This window comes from Neolamprologus multifasciatus, chromosome 1, assembly GCF_963576455.1.
Source record: "Neolamprologus multifasciatus chromosome 1, fNeoMul1.2, whole genome shotgun sequence".
NCBI classification, from domain to species: domain Eukaryota; kingdom Metazoa; phylum Chordata; class Actinopteri; order Cichliformes; family Cichlidae; genus Neolamprologus; species Neolamprologus multifasciatus.
This window is the reverse complement of record NC_140439.1, coordinates 35,237,013-35,259,974: the sequence shown is the minus strand read 5'-3', so window position 1 is coordinate 35,259,974 and position 22,962 is coordinate 35,237,013. Positions and strand designations below refer to the sequence as shown.

Sequence of the window (22,962 nt, the reverse complement as noted above, 5' to 3'; positions counted from 1 at the left end):
GAAATTCTTTGCAAGTATTGAAGAGTGAGACTAGAAAGTGCAAAGATGCTTTAAAGGTAACAAAAACAAAGAGCTGTGTCTTAGAGGGAACCCCCCACCCCCCCTCCCTCCTGAGATGTCTCTCCTCGACACCAAGAAAAAGAACCCTTTGCCAAATGGCACAGTGCCCTTTTATGTTACTTTCTCTGCTTCATTCACGTCACGAAACCGCATTGCTGCTGTTAGCTGATGAAGACAATGAGCAGCTGTGGTGAAGCAGCGATATTTTAATGCCTCCACAGATCTTTGAATGGTTTGTCATTGGGGGAAACGACCTGGGCCAACCCCAAAATCATTGTAGCCTCCATCTGGATGGAAGCAGTCACACAGGTCCTCGTTTCTCTCCATCTCAATCTGTGCAGCCCTCTCAGTGTTTACAGAAGCTGGGCCTGCTTGAACCACCACTTGCCAAGACGTGGCATGTTTATCAGCGTCACTCTCTGCACACAGTTACATGCGGACACATAAACACAGATGCACATGCAAACACAAACACAAACACGCATTGTCTATGTGTCTCTTTGAGTGGCCAGATAAGAAAAACATGACATTATCTTTTTGGTGTACCAGTGCATGCCCACTCACACAAGCATGTTTCTGTCCATGTGTTAACACACTTAACGTGTATACTGTCAAAATGCTAATGCCATATCTGCCTTGATGACCTTCTCTTCTTTGTTGATGCCCAGTGTTTTTAGAAATACTGTGCTGATATCCTGGGATGTGTAATTACCGCACTGCAGCAACACACTGCCTCTTTATTAGTTTTCTGACAATGGCCTTCCTCATCACTGCTGAGCACTCTGGCTATGTGTGTGTGTTTTAGTGTGTGACAGGGTATTCTGTTGTCCTGTTTGCACAGCTGAATCCTATAGTACACTAGCAGTTCTCATGCTGCTGCTCTGTGGCTTAAGTGTGTGATGTTGCTTCTATTTATATGTCAGTGTATCTCAACAATAGTCATAATATCCATAATATCCCATTTCTTATCCAGTTATTCATCTACAGGAGCTTCTTAGAAATTATCTCTGGGGATTCATAAATGGATCATATCCAGTCCAACACACAGATGAAAATAGGATGGAGGGATTTAACCGAGCACATGTGTGAGTGCGCGGCATTGCTTCAACAAATACCACATCGGATCAAGATAGGATTCGGATCAGGTTTTATCAACGCAAAATGTGCGCTAACATTTACAATGCAAAAATAGAAGTGGGTTTCCTGTCTTTGTTGCATCACTGGTGCGTAGGGAAGATGCGTGTCAAAAAGGTCTATGTGAATACGTAATGGGATCTTGGTCTCCACTGGCTCGGCATTTGTCGATAAGGATCACACTCCCCAGGTTCGACCCAGGGGATTAGGGCAGAGGCCGTTTGATCTTAGCGGTTTTGCATAAAAATCACAAGTCTCCAGAATCCTGTAGCAAAGGAGCTGAGTTAGCTAATTGGGGGGGAGTGGGGTGCTGCTACATGCCGGGTTGGACTTCACGTGGTGTCCTCAAGATGCCTTTGACAATGCTGCAATTACAGTAAAGTCAGAGTGCTGTGTTAATGACGCTTTCAAAGTAGAGGAGACTAGGGGGTATTTTTGGTCGTGTGGCAATTTACACATTGTAACAATGCTTTTAAATATAGCTAACAAACTCTCTCAATACTGCGCATGTGTAAGCACAAATAACAACTTATCCCAATCAGACAGGAAACGAAACGTATCCATCATCAAATAAAAGCTGTGGTCAGCCGCAGCGTATCAGAGCGTATCCTGCTCTAAAACTGCATTCGGGGTCCCCTGCGTCCACATCGGATCCACGCGTGCCTAAGCAGCCAACACAGCAAAAGCAGAGGGGGTGTGCCAGTTACGGAACATAATTGCTACTAATGACCATTAGGAGTTTGGTTTTCATCCTCCGGGGACTGCAGAAAAGGCCTTCCGTCTTATCAGTTGATTAGAAACAAATAGAGGGGGCCGGATCCTGCATATTAAGTAAACAGGGGGCTAAAATGGTGTTACTCTATCAGGAGAAAGCCTAATGGAGTTGCTGGTAGCTCATCCTCTGCTAATGTGTCAGCAAATGGACAGCTACTCAGAAACCCCCGGTCCACTTGTCAAATATTGGTAGCAGTTTGGAGTTTTTTTTTTCTCCTGCCAGTTGAAACTGTATCTGAAAATAACTAAACAGCAACAAAAAAAAAAAAATCATTCCATCAGCCGCGGCCTTAGAGTTTAGTTTCCTGCTTCTAACAGTGAAATGCTGTAGACCTTTGCGCTGCTCTGTAGTAAAGACACTTATGTTTTTCCAGCAGCAGTGCTGGTATCCAACTGTCAGCGATGGCAGCAAAGTTGTTTTTTCCTCTCAGAGGATTCATTTGCATTATGCAAATGAACAATTGATATGGATCTTCTCCCCTCCGATGAACATTTTGCACAGCAATTTGCCAAGCAAGTAATTACTTATTGACAGAATGATATTACACAGGAAATTGTTGTATAAAATGGCAAAACTCATCTCATTGAAATGGTGGCAAAAATAATAAGAATAACAATAATAAAATTAGAAGTCATCAGTTAAATGGACATGAGTTATGGGGGCTTGCACTCATCACGACTCTTAGTGCGCTCACTTCACCGCCACCTGTGGTTGCACTCTGGGCTCGTGGCTTTGCATTTTAATTAATTCCAAACATTATTAAGGATACAAATTCACTGTCTCACTCGACTGCGCTACGCAATGTAGTTGAGCTGCAGGAATATCAGCAATTATCCATATAGTGATGGAATATTTATGCTGTGTTTGTGTACCCTGCGTGTCATATTGTGTTCTACCTGCTGATAACACTTTCTTTTTTACTTGTTGTAACATGCTAAAACTGGAGAAATGCAAAATATTTGAAAGTGAATAACAACTCTCAGAACGTGCATATGAAAAAGGGACTTTTCAACTCTTAGTAACACCTACCTCTTTTTTTGGCGGGGGGCATTTTCTCCTTTTAAAATATAAATCAAAGACTGGCTTCAAAAACGATGAATATGTCCATATATCTGATATTGTTTTTTAAGGTTAGTGCAATATCAGCTCCGAGGGAACGTCGTAGCATTCATCAACAGAGAGCATTTGAACACTGTGACCTTTGATAACCTTGGTTGAAAAAAAAAAAAACGCTTCACAAAGCGAGTAAAGGAGGCTCTCTGGTCAGCAGGACAAACTCAGACTTCTTTTTAATCACCTAATTCATAAGGACCATTTATATTTCCTTTTTTTTCTGTTTCCACCTTTGCCGCAGAAAGAAATTATTTTTTCAATGCGCCTGTGTCAGCGCCATTCCAGCTCTAATATCGAGCATCCCGAGAGATTGGCACCTGGAGGAAAACAGAGAGGGAAAACGAAAAAAAAGAGGGCCAGTGTGCAGCTGCATTTTCTTCCTCAGTAATCAAATCCCTCAAAAGGGGTCCATTTTTCTTCATCTCCCCAGGTCCATAGGACCTTTAAACAGAGCAAGGCACCAAAAGAAGGCGCCATAGAACACAATTATAATTCCAATATAGTCTTGTAAAGAAAATGTAAACAGATAGCCAGGCTGCAAAGCTGCCCCCATTTTCCCAGAAGACTGGTAATAAAGTAGAAAAGATGTAATACTGGAAGAGGCTTTTTACCCCCTGTCCTTTTCTCACTCCAGAAATTGAAAAGTGTGGCTCTCTGCAGTGGTGCTAGTAGAAGAAGGGATGCTCCGAGATTTATGAGAGATTTAAAGGGGAGACAGAACCCGGGTAGATTTTACCAGAGGCGTTAATGTGGTTTTGCAAATGAACTTTAATGCATGAGTATTGATAAGAATAAATGCTGCTATGCAGCACTAGCAGAATGGTTTTTTTCTAGTACAGTAACTGCATGTTTTGTCACAAGCTTAATTTCAGAACCCTCCAGACTCTGACAGGGGACACAAACAAGCCACCATCCCCTCAAGAAGTCTGAACAAGAGCAAATTGGTGGCAAATTTTGATTTGTAAGAGTGTGCAGCTTTCCTATTGGCAAATCTTGAATTCTCAGAGCGAGACATTTTTATCCCTTCCTATACAGTAGTTTCCCCCACTCGTGAATATTCTGTTTGTTGTGTGATGTCTTGGGGGTAGTGTTTGTTTTATGCCCGGTTTTGTTTTTTCTCCAGTTTATTCTCCAATCATTGGAATGCAGAGAAAAACAGCAATAGGCTACTTATGATAATTTCCTGGCAGCGGTTGCAACTGTTCTAATAATTATTACTGGTACTGGAAGCTGCTGGGGCACACGGCTCAGGGGTTTGTACATGTCTGTGCACGTACCGGGGACCAGTGTCTTTGTGTTGGACTCGTTCAGAGCGGTCCTCAAACTTGAAATCATCCATCATTTATACTTCAGTAACAGTCATGTAAGGTCAGGAATGTTCAGTCAGTAAAACGAGCTGGATGCTTAGACAGTGTTGCTGGATTTTCAGCTGTTTTAGGAAAAGTCTATTCTTATTATGCAAAAGAGGCGATGGCCGACATCTGCTGCCGCTCTTTGCCATATGGGCTGTTTGGTAAGATCCAGTGACGTGACCTTTAGCATTTCAGTGTGAATCCAGTCTTGTAGAGTTACTCACTTTGCCTGAGAGAAAAATAGGCTCCAAGAGTTGTTTAGTGGGATGAATGTGTGGCTATGCAGTTTCCCACCAAGTGTAAATCACAGAGAGAAAGAGAAAAGCATGGATGCTTGTTTTGTGAGAGTGTGCATGTATGAATATCCATGTATTTTCCTGTGTGTGTGTGTGTGTGTGTGTGTGTGTGTGTGTCTGTGCCGATCTCAGTCCGGGCCAAGAAGCAGTAAGGCCCGGCAGGCTGGGAACGAGTGGAGAAGGGGGGTGTGACAGTTTTGTGTGAGAAGGGGAAATGGCATGGTGCTAGTGAAGCTAGTCATCCGTCTGCTGTGACACCCAGCATGCATGGGAGATGTCCCCAGGCCTCGGCAAAGGCAGAGGAAGTGTGGTCTTACAGAAGAGTAGGAAGTGTCATTCTCTCTGTAAGTGTCAATGTCTCTGGTTCGTTGTCTTTCTGTTGCACATGGCCACCATATTCCCGATTAAGATCTGCTGTCACATTCTAAATGTCCAGACACCTTATTGTACAAACATTTGTATAACCTGCTGCACCCTGGAATACTCCCCAGGCCTATGAAATACATATCCATGAAATATATCAACAGAGTCTTATAAATGAAAGGACTGAAGGGTCCAGTTTGCTGCTTATTCTTAGATGTTAGGAACTATCATCACTTTTGCCACACCAGTTTTTCTTGCTGTGGGAAAATATACATATTTCTTGCTTATTATATGTCCAAACTTCTGATTTCTGTCTCCCGAGGACCCAACCAATTCTTTTAAGTGTTCTATTTCATTGGATTAAGGAAAAATATATTCCACAACAAATTAGCTCTTCATGACATTTAAAGTTGAATCTATCTCAATTCACATTTTCAGTAAACAGAACTTTTAATGGACTTTTATTTTTAATGATGGCAGCATTTTGAAGGGAGTATTCAATTGCTTGCGAATCCTTGTGAGGCAGTAAACACTACACAAACATGATCATCCCATCTATTGAAGAGTGAAGGATAGCTCACATTGAGAACACTTGTATAGATTAGTTTTTCAGATGAGAAACATAGGAAAGGAACAGAAGGATGAAGGTCCATGCTGGAAAAGCGTTGAGGATGTTGCCCTGTGTATCTGAGGACACTGCTCATAGAAATAAAGGTTTTACACTAATTGAATGTGCTTTTTATAAGGGGGTGGGGGTGTATTTGTATTTGTATTTGTTTTTTGTTCACTCATACGTCCGTGGGCTTCCAAAACACACTATATATGTATCACTAACAGAACAAATAAGATAACAAAAGAAAATAGTCTTAGGCCTTAGCACACAGAATAACTCATATGATCCGTAATAGGTCTTAAAATTAAGTACAACCTAATTTTTACCTTATAAGCACAACCTCGGATAACCGACACCATATGACATGTTACACTGTGCCATTATTTACTTAACAAAAATGATTAAGTGGCAGGCAGGTGCTGATAATCACATGCACTTCATTAACCAATAATCAGAGTGACCGCCTCTAGAAAAGCAGTAGTCGTTTGGAAAGATGGGAAATGATGTCAGCAATGATCTCAAAAAAGCAACTGTTGCTTCTCATCAATCTGGGAAGGGTTATAATACCATTTCCAAGTCCTTCATTCTACAGAGAGATTATTCACAAGTGGAAAATGTTTAGGACAGCTATCAATCTTCCAAGGAGTGGATAACGCAGCAGATTGAGCCCTGAGCATGCAGAAAACCTCCAAAAAACCACAAGAGCTAAATCTCAGGGTCTACAGGCCTCAATTAGCATGTTACATATTGAAGTCCATGATAGTAAAAATAGAAATTAATGAAGAATAATAGCTTATTTGGAAAAGTTGCCAGGATAAATTCTCTTTTCTCTGAAAAGAACATGGCAGCACAGGCTAGCTTTGCAAAATTGCATCTAAACAAACAAAGACTTTCGATGTTCTTTGGACAGATCAGAGCAGAGTGGTGATGTTTGGCTGTAATGCACAGTGCCATGACATATCAGCACAAACACAAACGCCTCATTGCAGCTGTAAGCACAGTGGTGGGGGATGACGGTTTGGGCTTGTTTTGTAGCCACGGGACCTTTGCACCTTGCAGTCATTGAGTTGACCACGAACTGCTCTGTGTATCAAAGTATTCTAGAGTCAGATGTGAAACCAAATCAACAACAGAATGACTGGATGGAAAAAAGAAAAGAATCGTAGTTTTGCAATGACCCCGTCAAAGTCCAGACCTCGAGCTGATTGAAATGCTACGCCAGGAGACACCACTAACACCACTAACTGCTAGCGACAAGATTATTTGCATTTACTTTATTTATTTACTTTTAGTTCATGTGTGCTTTCTTTTTACCTTCATTGTATATATTTGGAAATCAATACTTGTTTATTTATGCACTTTACCATTGCAGTCATGGATATAGTTATAGACAAAAGTCTTTAAAAACCACGAGAGACCAGTGTCAGGTACAAAAAAAATCTTAAAAATAGAAGTCCTGCCTTTAAAAAATACACCAGTACTGGTGGAAAAATGCAGTTGAGGAATTAAAATAATTAATTTTGAAGATTTAAGTAGATCTGGTATATACATATACACACAAATATTATATATACACAAATATTTAAATAGTAATACTGAATACACTCGAATCTATCAGAAGAGATACAGGTTGCACTTGTTCTTTCAGTAATGATCTGCTTGGTTCAAGATAAATAATTCTTCTTCTATGAATAATTTTAACTCATTTAATGTTTTTAGAAGAACAACCCATTACCTTCAGCATCACGTTTCTCGCAGGGCTGACCCAGTTGGGAGAGCGAGGGAGACAAAGAGAGACGGTGGGATTGAGAGGGGGGCCAAGGTCGCTGGGATTTTAATGGCTCCTGTCTGCCAAGTGTGGTCACGAGCCTCCAGTGCACAGACAAGTCCTAATCAAAAGTCTCATACTGCGTGAGTGACAGCATCAAAGTGCATCTGCACACTGAAGTGAATTCACCCAACTTTCTGATTTCTTCACAATTAAAGTGTATACACGAATGGAAACGCACGCTGTGATGATTTCTTCCGCCTTATTTTTTTTCAACCCTCTCTTTCTATTTCCTCTATCGTATCGTAAACAACTCAAGCGCTTCTCTCGTTTGCCTGCTATGTTTGTGTACATTATTTCCCAACCCTCAGGAGGCCCAGGGGAGGAGATGGAGAATTAAAAAGGGAGAGGAAGAGCTGAGGGGTGAAAATGCAGAAAAGACACGCAGAGAAACTGAGAGGAAGACGAAGAGAGGCAGTCAAAGCTAAGAGAATGTGAGAGGGCTGTATTTTCACACCATTACTGTTTGAAGAACATTTTAGCACCCTGAGAAACTACGTTACATCCCAAAGAAAAAAAAGATGTGCTACTGCATAAAAACATCTTTCTGGAAGACAACAGTGTGACCACAGCAACAACAGTTGACCAACAAACTATAAACAGAACTTGAATAATTTCCCATCTCAAAGACACGACGCAGTAGCTTCTCTTTGTTCAGTGGTGTTCAGATTTTCCTCTGCTATTGCACAGTTTGCCATAAATATTTCAGGCAATACAAGTTCATCTAAAACATTTCTTTGAGTGGTAGGAAGCAAAAACTTCCACGGTATAAAATTTAGTTGTCAGGTTTCTATTTTATATCTCTATTTCCCAACCTCGCATTAGTGGATTGGCTACTTAAGTGCTGCTTCCTATCAAGGGAACAACAAAACCGCACAAACTAGAACGATGAAAATTACTTTCCTGGCTTCTATTTTTCTCTATGGCAACCGTAACATGCCTGGAGTGTATTTCAAATGTAATTGAGTTTGGTTCGTTCACAAAGGCGTAATAGTGTGCTTGTGAAAATATGCACGTTATTTCACTTTTGGATATGCTGCCAAACTTTAACCCAAGTATATTTGCCTCCTTCCAAGATCCACCTGGGACTCGTTGACACTGTCATGCGGCTGGTTTTGTTTCATACCTGTGTCCTTTAGACCTTTCAGTCCACCCTAATCTCTTCTTCCAAAGTGACTCCAAACCTCTTCTGGTTGGCTTTGATGTCATTACATGAAAAGACCTCAGGTAGCAGTGGTTATGCTGGCTCTTGCTCACAGCATCGCACTTGACAGCAGCCTTTGGGAACACACCAAATTCAATTTCTTTTACTGCCAGCCTAATGACGATGACGACCTCACAGAGTAACTGCAAAGTTAAACTTTTATTTATTACAGACTCTTAGAGATTATCCCCGATGCTGTGACATCCTTTGTTTTTTCATCCACCCGTACTGAGAGTGCAGGTCAATAGGTTTGGCCACCCTGTTTCTGTGTATGTAAGCATTTTTGCCAGCATCTGGAGCGACTAAATGGATATTGGAAGCTGTTGCCGGAGCCGAAAGAATGTTGGACAATGGTTGAGATTGATGAGTGTTTGGGCGCTTTCCCTGTGACCCCACCGCATCTGGCAGGAACAAAGTCAGGCAGGTGTGACAGCCAGCATCCATCTACTAGTCAGCTGTAATAGGGAGGGGGGAATTTGTACAGGGACACACACATACAAATACACACAAACTAATATGCACACTACAGGCTGTGTTTTCCACACAGTTTAGCAAGCAAGGATGCACACACTTATGTCTCTGTCTCTCTCACTCACGCACGCACACACGCATAAAAAAAAACAGAAAACAAACAAAAAGAAAGAACGGTAAATTGTGCACACATTTATTTAAGCACACATGCACACTCAGAGTGACTCACTGAGGGGGGAAAAAAAAAGCCTTCCTGGCAAGCTTCACTGTGTGTCTTTCCAGGAAGGAGTTGTTTTGCAGTGCTGAGTTTCTTCAAATGTCTGCGAGCTCTCATGTCTTATTACGGGAGACAAATGGCATGTCGTACCAACGGCGCATCCCAACTGGTTAGCTCCGGACATGACAACCATCGCAACACATTTCACTTCGCTGTGTGCGCTGAAGCAGTCAGACAGAACACATGTTGGGATTCGACATGTAATCACTGAAATATATGCAGCTTATTTGGGGTTTCGGTTAATTAATAGACAATAGCACGTAGGATATTATTGCTGCTTAAACAGAGGTCTTGAACCCAAGTTGCATTACATAAAATGTGACTGAAATGATCACAATTCAGTTATGTTTTTTTTTTTCCTGGAAATAAGGAGGAATAGATCATATTTATTCTGAAGTTCACATAACAGTCATCAATTCTGATTTTTTTTTAGTACAATGTACACATTTTTTTAATATATACATTTTTGTAATTATTAGAATGATAGGTTCAAAAGGTTATCATAGTGATAGCAACTGAAATATAAGTCCCTTACAGCTTAAATAGCACTGTTATTTAGCTGTATTAAAATGAGGAAATGTGGCTCCACACTGCTGTATTCTACACATTTTCCTAATAAGGAAAAGAGCCCCAGTTTGATCCTGGGAGGAGACACAAATCCCGTGAGTGTTGTGTCAGGAAGGGCATCTAGCGTAAAAATCTGCCAAATCACATATGTGGCGCTACCTGCTGTGACAACCCCTCGTGAACAAGGGAGCAGCTGAAAGTAGCTCATTAAGAGTAGGAAATCATTTTGAAAGCGATAGCATTCTCTAATCCTTTGCCTAAAGTCATATTATGCCACCGCAAGAGTTTGGGGTTGCACTCACTTATGGATCCTAGTCTATTATACGTGTCATGATTTCCCTCAAAAAATGCAAAGAATATAGCAAAATTAAAATTCCTGCCAGTGGTTTATACAGAAATAAATTCAGAAATGACTTAGAGATGCAGTCCACAGATAAGGTCCATTATGATATTCTTTTTACAGAGCTTACTCCATGTAATAGAATATAACATTCAGTTTCAGGCTGGCTGTCTTAGCGCACAAAAGCAGAATCAGCTCCCCACCAGCACTAGCAGTAAAACTAGGCATCCGTGTAAAGAGGTTACTTTAATTTTGCTCATAAAACACAACATTATGTAAGCTTTTCTTAATATTGGAATCAAAGTAATACGACTTTCCAATTTTGTTATATTTTCATGATTCAATTAAGACCTGGAAAAAAACTGACATAAACAATTCTGTAAAGCCTTATGGCAAAAGCGAGAAAGTGTAAATAGAATACAATGAGAAAATAGGCAGAACTATGTGAGACAGTGCTACACTTAGTTAGTGAAAACCCCTAACAACCACCTTGGACGCATCGGTTTGCACGTGTTGCAGTTATTCTTACAGGCACGACAGTGGGTGCAGTAAATGGAGTATCGAGACTCGTCTAGCATGGGGCCCGGATTTAGTGCGGCGCCACTTCGTTGATAGATATGATTACAGGTGTTCTACAAAATGTTTTCTCCATCTTTTTATTGAAGTGCTGAGACGTAACAATCAAACTATAATCCAGTTCTTCATCTTACCCAATTTAACAGACACAAAAACGCAGCAGGCATGAAACCACAACACACAGTTAATTTCATCCCAGAGGATCCACAGTGTCTGTGACTGGCTGGTGCGAGTTAGTATTCTGCTCACCTTATACCAAGTCTTTCACTGAAGGGGCATGTTTGGAAATCCAAAACTGTGCTCAGTATCTAATCCCTACTTTCTACCTCAGATTTTAATTTACACATTAATTGCTAAATAATCGCAGTATTATTGGTTTGGTGGAGTGTTTACCATGCCACCATATGGCTAAAACCATTAAAAAAAATGCTGTGCAGATTTTTTCTGTTTTATCTTTTGAATATATAAAAAAATGGTCTACATATGAGGTAAAAACATAAATTCAAGCCATCGGAAACACAGTATATACTGATTATATGCTGGAAATAACTCAGTCAGCCCTGTGTGCTGTATAGGGAGAATGGTGACATTTAAGGAGGAAGGCCTGAATGCAGTCATGCTGGTTCCCTTTGCAGTAAAAGCATCTCTCAGCCGGGTGGTCGACGCCACTATTGTTAGAGTGCCTTACTGCGTCAAGCCCCAGGGTACTGGCTCCATTCACCCCCACCTCCTACTTACCCTCCACCACCATCACCGTCACAGCTCCCATCTCTCTGCTGGCATGGAAAATCCCCCATGAGCCTCTTCTCTGATGTAAATCACAGGTAGGGGAAATGTGAGCCTGGCTGATGCACCGGCACTGTGCCGTGAAATCTCTGTTGACATTACCGACGGGCGATTCCAGAAAAAGACACAGTGCGAGAGCAGGAGAGGAGGAAGAGAGCGATAAAGACGGGGAAGGAGCGAAGGAGAGAGAGATGTGAGGAGACGTGAGCATTTCAGAGAGTCACTTTTGACTTTCTTACTTTTTGACTCACTGTCTTGCCCACGTCTCCAAGATGATGGACTGAACTCAGTAGGCTGCGTGCTGTCAACCCCAATCTTGCATTGTGATTTGGCATCTTTAATGATTTTTACCTTACTCTCTATAAGCTGACAGAGAGAAACTGCCATTTTTTTTTTTGGCTCTTAAAAAAGCTTCTTTAATTCAACTGCATCTTACTGTTATAATACCCTTAAGGCCTAACCTGCTTTCTTACTTTTTGCTAGGCAACCTTTTAACAGACAAAGATTGATTCCTTTTTCTTTTTTTTCCAGAGATGGTATCTTTGTTATATGATAGCAAGTAGTAGAAAGATGACGATAACTTGGAAATGAAGTGAAGCCAACAAGGGAATCAGGGAAATGGGTTATGAGAGGCAATTTTCATGCCCACTCCCATCCTGTGTGCAGCGAAGGGAAGAATAATTGACTTTTACTTTACTGCATAAAAATATTTAGTCGTACTTCATCGCAAGTGCAGCATTCTAGGAGAACCTTTGATATAATTTTTCTTTCTAGTTTGTGTTTTTGGCAGGTTGCAACTGGAAGCAAAAGTTGCCCCCTTTTTAGCCAAAAGATTTTATGTAAGCGAAAGTCCTTAGTTGTTTGTTGTGGCAGATTAAGTTCGGGGATTTTGTCCCTGAGCGATGTGGCAATGCACTCGATGGTTGTTCGGTTAGATGAGTTAAGGCATAAAAAGAATGTCATTGCAATGAGCCATGTAAGACAACAGAAATGACTCTGTCTCCTTTCTCTTGTCTACTTTTTCTCTGTTCCTTGTGCCTTTTGTTCTTCTTTCTCTCCCTCCCTCCCCACTCTATGTCTCTGGGTCTGTGTTCCAGACAGAGTGTGAAACACGTATAGTGGCATCATGACACACAGAAGGAGTGCTTGTTCTTGTAGCAGCCGTCCACTCCAAGGTGATCTGACATCTTAAAGCAATGCTCTGTGCAATTGCACATTCACTCAGACAAGCGTGTTGACATTGCTGCCTAGCCAAAAGACCCCTCCTGTCCTCCCTTACCAATCTGAAGCTGGCTGCCAAGTGCTTCCGCGAAGAGGATGGCTTAATTGTTTCTGCCACAGCCATGCCTCTTCTTCATTTTTCTCTCTTTCCTTCCTAATCCCACGGACGGGAAAATGGAGCTGTTATTTGCATGTCTAATGATACTCGATATCACAGGCCTCTCAAAGGAGAAGGCACAGATGATTATTAATATAGCCAACGAAGCCCTCATTTATACTGCCTTTTGTTCTTAGGTCTGTGCAAATACTGCTTTCCGGTACCTGCATTTTTAAAGCCGTAACCCATAGAGAGAGACGCTAGCTTTGAATATGGTAAAACTACAGCTGATAAGTGCAAAGCCTGTTTGTGAGTCTATGAGTTTGGACTTTGTGGATCTCTTTGTAAACCTGCCATAGATTACTGATAAAAAAAAAAGTTGCAGCTGCAATATTGATCCTGCTGGACATGAGATCGATGTTCCTATCCGTAGATGTTTTTTTTATGCATGCATGATATAATTTTTCTTTTTTGGCAACAGTTACTTGTAAAACCTATTCTGACTTTATGGGAAGATTTTTGGCATTCAAAGAAGATTAGAGTAATTTCTTGCATTTATCATCATTAACAAATAATCAATCCATAGTCTGTGTCTGTTTTAAGAAAGAATAACGATGAAATGAAAGCAGAACTTTGCTCCAAGTCAAAAAGGTGGTTAGCCAAGGCTGTCAGAACCCATTATTCAAAGTTGCATAAAGATAATGTATTGAATGCGATACCTGCAGGAATATTCAACACCAGCAATGCATGCCTTTCCAGCAGTGGCAGCTGGCATTGAAACTGGCTAATTTGCAAGACTTCTCAGGTTGAGAACAATGACTTTGACAGCTCGAACAGGCACTGTGGAGCACATCTGCATTTTTCCACAGGAATAAGCCCAAAAGAAAGCTCCGACTCTGCGTGCCTTCCAATTATGGAAATCTGAGCATATCTACATATGCTATACATGAAACACATTTGAAACTATGTTTTCAAAATGAAAACTTTGATAATTGCCCATTGCAGGTTTTTCCACTAATTTATCTAACAATTTATGGCTTTATTTATTTCTTTATTTATCAAATATTCATAATCACGCTTATACAATCCTTAATCTGAATATAACTTGCCACCGTTAGGAGAAGTAAGTTTGTTTTAGTGTTTTTGGTTAAAAGATTGTACAAAAATGTTGAGGTTTTTCTTTTTTAAACCATCTTGTTATTTTAGTTATTTACCTGAAATGATGGATATCCGAACACTGATACATTTGAACTGTTTCTACAGGGTTAGTAACAATTCTATAGAAATCTTTTTAAATAGTTTACCACATGACATAAGGAAGGCTATATTGTCAGTTTATACAGATCGCTTTTTCCTGCTTTGCTTTCCAACAATTGAGCTCCAAGATCTCTTCCATAAAACTCACCAGCCGGCATGTGTTGTTTGTGACATTTAACAAGATCAGAGGATCACAAGCTTGACAGATGAGTTTATGATACTTATCCACATCAGTACACATTTACTTGGTTGTTAAACGACGAGCAAGAATCAGAAAAAAAAAGAGAGTGAAAGAGAGAGAGGGTGGAAGGAAGAAAGAGAGAGGGAGGAAGGGGGGAGTAAAATGTTGAAATATGAATTACAAACCCGAGCAGCACCATCTGGACCGAGAAAACACACATCATAGTGGAGAGCCGGCACATTGAATTAGACTTGCTACGGGATCCATCTGCACCTCGTGAAATCAATCTCATTCCTTGATTTGATTAGGTGGGCCACACAGAAGAAAGAGAAAACTGTTGTGGTCCTTGATTAAGCTTGTTTTGTTTAGCACCTCTCCACACCCACCCATTTTCGGCATGCTGTGTATACCGATAAGTTTGCGGCCCACAGGTAGGGTAACGGCAGCAGTCGAGGTTAATGTTAAAAAAATCCCCCTCTATTTAACACTCGGCATGTGTGCCGTAGCCCTGTAGCTGAGCTCATTTACACTTTTTCACACACTGTCTCTTTATCGTTCGCAATATTTATTCCTCGTTTTTTGTTTGTTTGCTTTTTTTTTTGCAAATCACAGGTTTTTTCTCACAAAGGCTTAAATGTGACTGCTGAGCTCTTCAGGGGCCACATGTGGAGCAGCCATGAATTGGACAAATGTGTTAAATCAGAAGTCGTGTTGCTTTAATTTACCTTTGTTTTCTGGTTATATCAAGCACACACCAACCAACAAACTGATTGTCCAGTTCTCTCTTGTTCTAACGCCAGGATGTAATGAGCAGGCTGTAAAAATCTATACTGAAGATTACTTGCATACAACGGGTCTTTCTTGAACTGAGAGCCGATATGGCCGACAGCCTGAATGCATAATGCGCCATTGTTTTTATTTTCCTGTTTCCCATTCTCATTGCGGTGACACTGTACCCCGCTATGATTAAAATGCATCCTCCAATGTATCAACATTCACAAACAAAAGGCTTTTCATGGGTGGCTTAATCTAATTGCGTCGCCCTCTTTTACTAAAGGTAGCTGCTTTGACTTTGACTTATTCTCCAGAAGCAATAAAGTGCCAGTGGCGGCGAATGGAACACATGTGCCATTGCTCAAAGTGCATGGATAGACATGAAACACATTAGCCCTGATTGACCTTGGTACAGACTGCGCACAAATGCAGTACAAATTGTTGCCTTTTTTGTTTGTCTCATTAATTCATTGTTGTCTGGGAGAAAAATGGAAGCAGAACGAAAGCAAAAGGTGATAGCTTGCTGACAATTCATTTCTGTGCATGTGTGTGGAGGAGGTATAACACTGGGAGACTCTTTACTGATTGTAATTACTCTACCTTTTCTGTGTGGAGTTGGCTTCAATTACAGACCATCACCTTTCCCTGTATATGGGTCGTGACACCATCTCTCTCTCATTGTCTCAATAAAGCAAGAGTGTCAGCGGTAATAATAAATGAAGAGGAAAATATGTGAGGCACTCTTCTCTCTTTTTGGCCTCCGTGAATACTGTGATTGACCTCTGAAAAAAAGCAATATTGATTATTGTTATATGGCAACCAATGGCTACAAATCCCAAAGGAATCAGTTCCTTTGTGTCATGTGCAAGGGAGCAGCAGTAGATAACGGATCCTTTAAAACAGTTGATCTTGATCGGGGTATGTAAAAAAATCTATATTTGCTCACCACAGAAGTAAAAACGACTGAGTCACATAGCATCTGAACGCATTTACTTAACGCCTTTATATTTGGCCTCATTTGTGGTGTAAAGAATCGAAGAGCTGACAGCATTTGACGTTATGATATTTCTGAATTAAACTTTCTATTTCCAATACCCCAGCATCACAGAGCTTCACTATATGATTTCCTCCAATAAAGTCTTTTGTGGTTCACACCAGAAGGGAACTTTTCTGTCCAATTTGATAAACCGCTACGTGCCATGAGACAGACTGGAGGGAAAATGTTTCCAAGAATAGCTAAGTGTATCATATATCATGCATCGCGCCATCTGTTCCGTACATTCAAAATGTTATTGCAATATTTAGAATTACAGATTATTCATGTAGGTGTAATTAACAGAGTCAAAATCCAACAAATGGGAGGAAGCTACAATTAATTCCAGACATGTTTGAGTAGAATCTATCTGGAGTAACTATTTAGGCTACAGTTGCCTGAGGGTGTACAGATGGAACAAAAAAGCTCTAATTTTATCAGTGGCAATGAATTACCCTCTATTGATCCCTCATTGCAGTATGGGGCCCTCTCAAATTAATTCTTTGGATTTCTTCTGTGAGATGGCATTACACTGAGCAGATGAGGAGAACTGGGCCATATTAACTGACTGAGCTGGATAGAAAAAGGTCAACATCTGGCTCTTACAAAAGGTGCTATGTGAACTAGTTCATGCAGTGCACGGCCTTGAGGGGTTCGTATACATTTTACATAACAACATGCCGTCGTCTCCATATTTAATGGCTAACATGGCATTTCTACTCCACATTATCGGCCGGTCAGACCACGCATCCTCAGCTAAACAAACCCACATCGGGATTGTGCTAAACATGACATTTAGAGTCAACACAGTGATGCATTATACAGCACTTCTTCATGCTGCCCTGCACTTTTGGCAGTGTGCTACATTAAATGTGTTCAGAATGCTTGTATTATGTAATGACAGTGGAAAGAATCTAAGTGCTTTTCCTGAGTTAGTGGGTAATTTGGGGTAGTAGTACTGTATTGGTAGATCTTTCTGATTCTTGGAGTTTCCACTCTTTGATATTTTAGAAAGGAGTGTGTAGTTTTGAATAGCACAGTATTTGAACTGTTACTATAGCTCTTATAGATGGATTACTTTTCAGCTTTTCAGCAAACTGTAGCTACATACATTTGTTTTTCAGCAGTGGCAAAACATGAATCTTCTGTTCAGATTGTTTGCAACTGTTTAATGGCTGTAAGGAATAAAATTATATATTTATAAATATATATATATATATGTATATATATATATATATATATATATATATATATATATATATATATATATATATACATATATATATTTATAAATAAATAAATTATATATATATATATATATATATATATATATATATATATATATATATATATATATAATTTATATATATATATATATAATATTTACTATATATGTGTGTGTATATATATATATATATATATATATATATATATATATATTGTTTTTTGTTTTTTTGTTTTTTTGTTTTTTTTAAACTACCCAGTATAATAAGACAAAATTGTGTGTTTGTCAGTAACAGAATGTAGTTAGTATTTGGTATCATATGATAATTTGTTAAATATCATTCATTCTTTTTTTGGCAGAAATTTTTTTTTTTACTTTTCCTGCTTTTGTATATTTTGCTGGAACATTGTGATTCCATGTATAATATTAACTGCAGACCTGGAACATTTTTACATTTTTGTACACAAAAGTAATGGATCTGACTTCTTCCATCACTGATAAAAAATCCAACACGGTTGCAGATCGAATTCATCAACCTCTCAACCTTACTCCAACTGAAGTAGACTTTGCAGAAAGCAATCCGACGTACTGTGTGAAGTCTGTTCTTGCAGACGGTAGCTGACAAGCATCACAGTGACAGTATCTCCTCCCTTTCCCTCTTTGCGTCAGTCTTCCTCTCTCCCTCTACAGTCCTACTGGTACATACATAGGAGGAGAACATGTCCTATCTACCATTTGGCCTGACAACTAGGGAAATCATTAGTTCCTTCTGTAGGGCTACACTTAAGCATCAGGAGCCCAGGCCCATGGCGGGGGTGGGGGCGGGCGATATGTGGGAGTAGAATCTGTAGAATCGTCCTCATTAGGACACAGTGATTGTTCAAGTGATTGCCATAAAAGCTCATCTTCAGCAGGGACTGACATGTTTCCTCCTCCGCTGACAGGATAAGCAGTCCCATGCAGCCCCTGATTGGGAGTTGCGGTTGGCAAATGGAGGTGTGCAGTACTCTATGTTTATGTGTGTGTGTGTGTTTGTGTGTGTGTATACTGGCAGACATCAGAGCACACAAGGAAAATATCTTCTGTCAACCAAGTCTTTTTTTCTGAACTGGAGCTTCAAAACATATGGATGTCTGTCTTTTCAACCACCTGACCTACAGCAGCTAAAGCCAGAGATATAATAACCTCCAGAGCCTGGATGCACTTGCTGCACATACAGACAACGTTATTTCTTCTTTGTGATAGATTTAGTCAACGTTCATGGAATAATGCAGTCGATGCTCACTTTAGTTATGAGAAGACTGGACATACACATGAGAGCAGTAGTATTATTTGAGTTTTGACTCGATACCAAGACAGATGCTAATATCGTCAATGGCATTCTTACTAAGCCAAGACATAATCAACACAGACACAACAGACATCGTGGTGTAAGCTTTCCTCACCCTGTGCTCAGAATACTTGTTTTCTGACACCAGTGCAGCACATAATCATCACAACTACAGTGTTGTTATCCATTATCTGTTAGTTTCCCAAATGCCACAGTCAATGTCACTGATTGTCGGTGCTGTTTTAGTTGCCCAGGCAACTCAGTTAATGACAGGACCTGTGACAGACTTTTTTTTTCCACGTAATTGTACTCTTTGATGAGAATTTGTGCACTCTAGTGTGAAGGCTGTGTACGAAGTGGGTTCCCAGGGCATTTAGAGGAGACGGTTTTGAGGATCGTTGTTGGTTATAGCTAGCTCAACTCAACCCTTCGTGGATTTAAAGTCAAAAGTGGCAGCTTCTGGGAAAATGACTGAATGTGGGACTTTTCTTTTTCAAAAGAAACACAGCATGCCTTTCTATAAAGCTTTTATTCGTCTTCTGAATTTTTGTTAGGTGTCTGTGACAAGGCAACATTGCTCTACCTTGAAGCTATACAATGGTTTAATGTCATTTTTAAAAAAAAAGAAGAGAAGAAAAAATGCTTATAGAAGCTAAGAGACAAAAGATTTAACCCCATCTTAGCTCAAAATGTGTTTTAATCAGTGGTACTCATCTTTAGTGGGCATTAATTTTTTTCTAATTTTTTTTTTTCAGATTATTCAGCTTCAAAACTGTCTTTGCTATCTTATGTTTGCTGGGGTTAGGTGTTTGACATAGTCTATTTAATTTAGCATCTTAATTTTAATATTTTTCATTACGTTTGGTTTCTTGGTTAATTAATGAGGAAAAACAATCTGACATGCCATGTCTGAAGCATCCATGTGTACAAGGTGTTGTGGCACATCCTGACCAGTACATGAGAAACACAGACAGGCACCAATAATCATACATAGAATAGAATAATCCTTTAATTGTCCCACAAGGGGAAATGTGGTTGTAACAGCAGCCAAAAAGACAAATATACAAACAAACAGGACACAGGACACGGAACAGAAACATACACAATTTTTCTTACATATTTGCATTAAGGACAATGGTTACTATAAACAGAGAGAACTGTACAGTTATTAAATTAAATAAAAATAATTACAGGTAAGAGGCAAACCAGGTTGTAGTGCGAATTGGTTAATTAACTAACTTATTGCAGTTACAGCATTGATGTAAACATCATACATATGATAAAATTAAATTTAAAATCAGCTTTTCTGATTTAACTGAATGTGAGAAAACCACAGCATCTTATTTCGTCACATGATAATACTGTAAGTCGTTTCCAGCATGCGATGAGTTTATAGCATACAACCATGGATAAGCATTTCAGAGAGCAAGAATTAATCTCCACACTCATCACATATTAAGCCAGTACTGGGACCATAATACAATACAAACCTGTTTATTTTTAAATAAATATTTATTTATTTAAATATTTATTTATTTTTACTTAGGTTCTATTCACTTGTTTATTCAAACTATTTAAGTGTCATGAGGTTGTAGTAATTATAGCACTTCGCAGTGTGATTTTTATGGTGTGTTTTTTTTATTAAAATATTTTGATTGCTTTATAAGTTGCATGTTTTGTTGTTGTTCTTTAGAGTAGATTTTTAGACACTTTTTAATGCATTTTTGTTTTTGAAAATGTTTAAAATTTCTTAAATACAACTCCACAAAATTATCTACACCTGTGCGAGTCCTCTGGGTTTAATAGGAGAACAGGCACAGCACAGATGTACATGGCAGTGTGACTCAGTGGAGCGACCTCCAGCTTGGAATAAACATGGGCCGTAATTTTATTTGGATTTTATTTGGGGCAAGCGGGCAACAGTGGGCTTGATTTTTAAGACTCTCAGACACTGAGATGGAGGCAGGGGAAGACAGACACGAAAAGTGGTCCAGTCCTCAAGACAAAACTAGCAGACAAGCTAGATTCAGCTTGCCTCAAGGCCAAATTATGGTTCAGCGGTAGTAGCACATTTGAAGTCCCTAAGCAGTGTGTGAGCAGCTATGGACAGCTTTCTATCTGGAGAGAGCAGGTAGTGGGGCAAATGGGGTATTATTAAAATATGTGGGGGAAGTGTCAAAAATATACAGCCAGTCTTTGGGCTACTCTTCTTTAAACTGTTTTTGGTCCATCAGCCAGCCGCAGAGAAGAGTGGGATTATAGCAGAGACAGTACTGAAGTGAAACAGAGTGTTAAAAACAATAAAAAAGTGTCCACTGCAGCCCCTGCCTGTACTTTTATATAGAGGAAAGTGCAGTTGGATGACAGCACAGAAGCACGTTTGCGTTGGTTGAAAACGTCTCTCTGTAAGCTCTCTGTGGGCATTACATATGGAAACAGACACAATCACAGTACTATAAAATCGCAGTACTGCTCTGCACCTGATCAAAAAGGTTTTCTTTTTCTCTTTCTTTTCTTTACATAAGTACCGAGTGAAGGAGTGGAGCGTCACATCGAAACAAACCAGGATTAAATCCAGGATGCTTACCTAAAAATATTTACGATTAATGAATAAACCAAAACCAATATGCTGCTAAAATAGTCAGTTTGCCTCCCGTTGCGGGAAGCACCAACATGCAGTCATATATGCTGAGCTGCAGGCTTTAGACTTCACACAAGTAGTCATGCATTGGATTTAAAAAAACCAAAAAAAACCAATGACAGACCATCATTAATTTGAGCTCATTTAAAGAGTTTCTCAGTGTGCAGGATGTTGCGAGGCATTTGTGTTAATGAGCTACATCATTCATGTGAAATGATGGCACAATTAGGAAAACAAAAGTGCAAGGTGTGACAATTTAAGCGAATGTGCTTTGTCAGTGTCTGCAAACAACACCTCGGAGACAGTATATGCATAAAAGCCAGGTTCTGAAAACATTGCAGGGGGTTTAGGGGTCTGTAGTCACCAACGCATTTCTACCTTGCTATTCTATACCCTGAGTGTGCTCCCACAGGAACCTCTGCTGAAACGCCGTGGCAGGGGATGAAATTAAAGCTGCTGAATACAGATGTTTTGATGTATGACTGTGTACTTGGTCATTTTTAAGAGACGCATAAGTTGACAAAAATACAAACTGAAAAGAAGAGTGCTGCCAGCCATGTTGGATTTGTAAATGTTGCTTCTCCTCCCTTCTGAAACTCACTTTAGGAATCAAGAGGCTTATATGAAAGGTGACTTTCAAGTACAGGAAATGCTCTGTCTCTTTATAGGAGCAAAAATTAAATTCTTTGCTTCTTTTGAGTCAAAAGGCGGCTCTTTCTCTTCTTCCCTGACCTCTTTGTGTCCGTACCATTGTATCCTGTGCCCTTTCCGTTGACCCTTTTAACTTGAAACAGCCGAATATTTTTGCCTGCTCTTCTCAGCGCAGATATTCGAACAGCTTCATGCCGCATCGTCAAATTCATTAGTTATACTCAGCCCGTGCAATGAGTGGGATCCAACCACTCAGCCGGGCATGCGGTTCTAGTGAACTAATGAAACGGTAATTACAAAAATAATGAGAAATATGAACCGTCGTCCAGTATCTTTGGGGCTAGTTTGAGAGAATGCATCATTGTGTGCAGAGTTTCCTGTTGAATTTTTAATGGATTTCTTATTTTTTTCCAGTGTAGTACGATGAACATTGAAAGGACATCTAACGTCTTTGTCCGGTAAATTTCACACTGTAGGGAGCAATATACCCCATAACACATGTTTGTGTGATGTATTTGTGATGTATAACGAGGAACAACCTAGACTAAGGTCCATTTCCTGTGCAACTTATGAAGTTATCGTCCCCAGCGGGCCTCATTTAGCAAAGTGTAGGCTATGCTGAGCCACGTTTAGTATCTAGTTTCCACAGAGTACAGCAGTGCAAACAGCGCATTATGGTCATACTGTATGCTTAGCTGCATTTATGTGGTGAGAACTTGTAGAATCTGCTGAGCATATCAGCTTGCATTCATTAAAAGCTCTTCACACCCGGCTCCCTGAGTTTGTCTTTACACTCT

At 39.9% G+C, this 22,962-nt stretch overlaps 1 protein-coding gene across 2 annotated transcripts in view; it reads left to right on the top strand.

Annotated features, from left to right (window-relative positions):
- cdh8 (cadherin 8) overlaps positions 1-22,962 on the top strand; it is a 99,209-nt gene that overhangs the window by 14,329 nt on the left and 61,918 nt on the right. The window lies entirely within an intron of this gene.